Raw genomic sequence first — 5,761 nt, 5'->3', positions numbered from 1 at the left:
AGGGAGGGAGGCAGTTGTAGGGTGCTTACAGAACAGGCATATGTGTTGGATAGTGTCTAAAGTGTTTCTATTTTATAAGTATTTAAATGGTATATAAGTTCTGTGTAGTTTTCAGTATGTGTGTTATACTTCACATTAGATAAATAAATGCTATAGACTTATTTCCAACGATATCTGGATGGCTGACAATGAGAAAAACAATAAACAGGAAGTAACAGCAAAGTAAATTGGCACTGGATAGACTAGAAAAAGAAAAACCAAGGCCTCCCAGTGTTTGTTCTATTGAAAATAAGGCCTTTTTTTTTTTTTTTTTTTCCTGGGTAAGGCAATCTTTATTTTCCATGAGGGAAGTTTGGGCATACAGACTCAAAGAGTGGATGTGTTCTAGGGGGAGGGGTAGAAGGAAGCAGGAGAATGGGAGGAGGCTACAGACCATGCCAGGGTGGAGGAGGAGATGGGGATGACAGAGGGTGGGGAGGGGTTGGGGTTGGGTGGCTGGGGTGGTAGTGGTAGATGGACACAGGATACAGCACTTAGAGATCAAAGAGGAGGCCATACCCCAAGCTCTCAACTTACATGTTTTCCTCCTTCCCCTAGTCCTGCCCCCTACCTGTTTGCATTTGACCACAGACCCTCACAGGAGTAGCAGTTCAAGAACCCTTTTCTGAGTCAAACATAGAGGGAAATGGTGTCCCATGTTGGAACTATCAGAGGAACATCCCAAAAATTGAGTTAAGGAAGATTTGGCCACTAGGGCACCTAAATAGGAAGTTAGGTAAGGTGAAGAATGCCCAAAAAGAAAACAATCAACCTCGGCTATGCTTTCTGTAGCTTTTATACCTAGATCTGATGTTCATGGAGTGGCCTTGAAGCCTCTCATTATCATGGCCTTGATGGAGATTGGTGAATATATTATTTTAATCTGGAGAAAGTTCCTTTCTGTGTAAAATAGACTAAGATAACTAAACTTCAAATTGTTGAAAATAAACCTCACTTGAAAGAAAAAAAAAAAAACCCAGAAATTCCTAAGAATGTGTCCAAACATTAACAGATGATAACAGGAACAAAGAAATCCTTGGGTTCATGACCACTTCAGAATATACTTCAGAATACAACTCACTTTTTTTTTTTTTTTTTTTTTTTACAACTCATTAAGAAGGCTGGGCTTAAAATTGTACTCGGGACTCTAAGAAAGTAGGCATAAGACAGAGGAAGATAAATTTAGGATGGACTTTGAGAAAGAAGTGGCAAAGAAATCTGAAAAATGTTACAAATTTCTGGAAAGATAAAACATAAGAAATCACTAAAATTTATAAAAATAAAAATGGTCATTAATTGTCTTAGTCCATTCCGGATGCCATAAGAAAATACCACAGACTGGCTAGTTTATAAACAACAGTAATTTATTTCTCACAGTTCTGGAAGTTGGGAAGTCCAAGATCAAGGTGCCAATATGGTCACTTGGTTTACAACTGTGCTTTAGTGCTGTGTCCTCTCTTAGTGGAAGGGGCAAACAAGCTCTCTGGGGTCTCTCTTATAAGATCATTAGTTCTACTCATGAGGGCTCCACCTCATGGATAAGCCCCTCCCAAAGGACCTACCTCCTAATACCACTACACCAGGCATTAGGATTTCAACATAAGAACTTTTGGGGGAGGGGCGCCTGGGTGGCGCAGTCGGTTAAGCGTCCGACTTCAGCCAGGTCACGATCTCTCGGTCCGTGAGTTCGAGCCCCGCATCGGGCTCTGGGCTGATGGCTCAGAGCCTGGAACCTGTTTCCGATTCTGTGTCTCCCTCTCTTTCTGCCCCTCCCCCGTTCATGCTCTGTCTCTCTCTGTCCCAAAAATAAATAAACGTTGAAAAAAAAAATTAAAAAAAAAAAGAACTTTTGGGGGAAACACGTTAAGACCACAACATCAATGAAGCAAAAGTTGTTAAAGAAACCATCAAATGTGAGCTATTTCAAAAGTAGGGGGCAAGAAATTCAGGTTTTGGAAAATAGAGCAGTTGCCACAGAAAGTAGAGAATTGGGATGAACCAGCCACATTGAGCTGAGTAAAACCTTGAAGATCATAAGAGGTCTCCAAATGTGGGGCGCCTAGGTGGCTCAGTCGGTTAAGCATCCAACTCCTGATTTTTGACTTAGGTCATGATCTCATGGTTGGTGAGTTTGAGCCCCACGTTGGGCTCTGTGATGACAGCACAGAGCCTGCTTGGGACTCTCTGTCTCCCTCTCTCTTTGCCTCTCCCCTTCTCTCTCTGTCTCTCTCTCTCAAAATAAATAAATAAGCAAACAAACATTAAAAAAAAGATGTCTGCAAAAGGAAAGAACAGATTTGTTGATTACAAAATTGCAAAGAGAATTGGAACAGTTATTTTGAGATGAATTCTGAAACTGAGGACAAAAGTAATGAAAAAACTTTATGTATATACTGAAATAAGCAATAGAGAATCAGGGCCCAAGCTCTATTAGAACATGAAGACAGAAATGCGTCACTAGGCAAGATAAAGTGATACCAGCCACTCACAAATCATAGATTGTAGATGGAAGTTGGAAGACCACAGAAGGAAGTTGAAAGAGTAGTCCTGTTCATTGTGATTATTCCAGGTTTAACTAGAAACAGACCCTAAAGCAGAGTATGAAGAAACTAAAAACAAATGTTATGTACTAGGTTGAATAGTATATCTCCCAAATCCATGTCCACCTGGAACTTGTAAGTGTGACTTTATTTGGAAATAGGGTCTTTACAGATGTAGTCAAGTTAAAATGAGATTATGCTGGATTAGAGCAACTGGTGTCCTAAGAGGGGAATTTGGACACAGATCTACACAGAGGGAAGATGGACAGAGATAGGAGTGATGCTGTCATCTGGCAAGAATGCCAAAATTTGCTAGCAACCACCAGAAGCTGGAAGAGTCAAGGAAGGATTCTTCCCTAGAGACTTTAGAGTTGGTGTGACCTTGCTGATGCCTCAATGTTTGACTTATGGCCTCCAGAACTGTGAGAGAATAAATTTCTGTTGTTTTAAGCCACCCAGTCTGTAGTATTTACTCTATAGCCCTAGGAAACTAACGTACCCTATGATCAGATGGCAGAATGAGAAAGGTCAGGAACAATTAGTTGAAATAAAACAGTAAAAGCAGAGAATTCAATATCTGGAAAATTAATACAAAACAAGAAGATAACATTGCCATTCTGTAACAAAGTCCACTAAAATTTTTTTTTTTTTTTTTTACACAAGGACAATTTTAATCCTCCATTATCCTGCAGTAACATCCACTGCTGGCTTTATATGTATTAAAACTGCATTTGCCAAGAACTGTGAACATTGAGAATCTTTACATGAAGTCACATGGTTGGTACAGGTACATAGATACCTTCTAGCACTAACAGAATACATACACAATACATATCAAATGTTCTTGATGGATAAATTTGCTTCATTAGATACTCATATTTAGTAAAATTCACAGTTAATACAGAATTTCATTTTCTTAATTTATCTTTATTACACATTTTTTTCTAAGATTTTAAGTATTTAAGAAAAACACCACTTATTCATTCAAGGTTATAATTTGTAGGGCAATAAACAATGGGTTCTAAATTTCTTAAAGGTGTCTATAGCAATTTAAAATACCAGGAGTCTTCTTTTCAATTTGTAGCACCTGACTTGAGACCTTTATTAAGTGCAAAGTTTAAGTTCATTTAGTGCATTCATTAAAATTCATTGTCACTGTTTCTCTTGTGAGAAAGACTTATTTCAATTGTTATTTCTCAGACTACCTATATATATAGAGAGAGAGCATGGATGTATATTCTTTCCAATTGGGTAGAATTTTATTTTCAGAATTTATAGCTAGAAGAAGAACTCACAGCATCTCTGAATGGCCTTTCACTCAAAACAATGGTGATAGTAATGTATAAAATGGATTTGGGGTCTTCCCCCCTATTTAACATTACCAAACATGTTTCCAAAGTATTCTTGGAAAATATTTAAAAATATATGAATAATCTACCATATGGTACACCATCATTCTCTAACCATTTCTCAATTGTTCATTTACATCAGTTGCAATTTTTTTATGAGTAACATTGTGGTGAACATCCTCACCCACAGTTTTAAGCAAGAATGATTCTATCTTTAGGATAATGTCAACTAAGTAGCTTACTGGGTCAGACTGCAGATGGTTTTAAGGCTTTAGTATACTTTACCAAATAATCTCCAGAACGTGAACAACTCCTACCAACATTAATTTACTGTGATCACGAAGTGAACTTGGTATCAGTGAAGGAAATTCAACCACAAATCTATTAGATGCTCAAGCATCTCAAAACTATCACACCAAAGAAGCAAGGAGACAATATTAATGATGATTAAGCCAAAATTCAAATTCTTTAAAACATTACTCAGCTTCAAATCATGATTTAATTAAATCATGATTAAGAAAATTAACTCATTAAATCATGATTATTTTAAGATAATAAACAGAAAAGCTTTGCACAAAAAAATCTGTTTTTCCAAAAATAAAAAGTTAAAAAGAGAAAAAGTCAGTACTAAATGACCAAAAATTTTTATTTGACTAAATTCTATTTCATGCGCAAGCATGACAGTCTCCCCTGTTTTTTAGACTTTGGCAATTAAAAGAACACGCAGCCTTATACAGAACAGTGAAAATGCCAAGGGTGAGAGTAGTCTACAGTTTTACTGTAGGATAAATATATATATTTTTAAAAGGCCTCTCTCCCTTTGGCCATATCTACTCTCAGTTCAAATCATTAAATAGGGACAAATTTTCAAAATCACTTCTTTACTTCTCCAAGATTTTCGATACTACCATCATTCACCACCTCCGGCCATATTCCTGAATGACATCAATGATGTCATCTGTAAAGTCTTCCTGAATGATGATTTCATCCTCTCCTGTTACTGAGATACCACAGGAGAATTTTTGAGCAAAAAATCTTTGTACTTCTTTTAGATGAATTTCAAAAGTTGCAGGGCCACATACTCTTGTTACATATTTCTTCTTTGCTCTGGGAATTTTGGCTATCATAACCTTTTGTGGTACATTCTTCTTTTTTTGCTTTATTTGACCCCTTCCACCTGTCTTCTGCTTTTTCTTCTCTTCTTCTTCCCCTGGTGTGCCTTGACCCTCACTAGTTCCAGCCTCTTGTTTGGGTGAATTTTCTATAGTTAAGTTTTGCAAACTCATTTGGAAAATTCTTCTCTAACCACTGTTCACAGTTAGCGACATCAGGCATATATTCACAGTACTCTGTTGGTAATGAACAGACTCCACAGTAGAGGACTTAAAGTGGGTAGTCTGCATCTAACTTGGTATTTGCCCAGCTCTTCTTTGCAATCATGCCTACCAGATTCAGAAATATCAGCAGGCATCTCAAAAATCCAGGTGGTCACGCAACCCCTACTGCCTCCACTCCACCACTACTGCCAGCTCCACTGTAATTTGACCCTTGTCTAGGATACAGAAGGAACTGTTGCTAAAGAGAAAAAAAAATCTTCCTAAGGCAGAAATGAATTCAAGTTATCAGAATTAACATCTCACTCACAGTGGCTTCTTTAAGAAGCAGTCTGGGGCGCCTGGTGGCTCAGTCAGTTGAGCCACTGACTTAGGCTTAGGTCATGATCTCACAGCTTGTTGGTTGGAGCCCTGCATAGAGATCTGCGCTGATAGCTGGGAGCCTGGAACCTGCTTCGGATTCTGTGTCTCCCTCTCTCTCTGCCCCTCCCTCACTTGC

At 38.1% G+C, this 5,761-nt stretch overlaps 1 pseudogene; it reads right to left on the bottom strand.

Annotated features, from left to right (window-relative positions):
• Positions 1-4,625: 4,625 nt before the first annotated feature.
• On the bottom strand, positions 4,626-5,405 carry LOC125150062 (density-regulated protein-like; annotated as a pseudogene).
• Between the last annotated feature and the right edge of the window lie 356 nt (positions 5,406-5,761).

This window comes from Prionailurus viverrinus, chromosome D4 (assembly GCF_022837055.1).
Source record: "Prionailurus viverrinus isolate Anna chromosome D4, UM_Priviv_1.0, whole genome shotgun sequence".
Lineage (NCBI taxonomy): Eukaryota > Metazoa > Chordata > Mammalia > Carnivora > Felidae > Prionailurus > Prionailurus viverrinus.
This window is presented reverse-complemented; position numbering and strand designations above follow the sequence as displayed.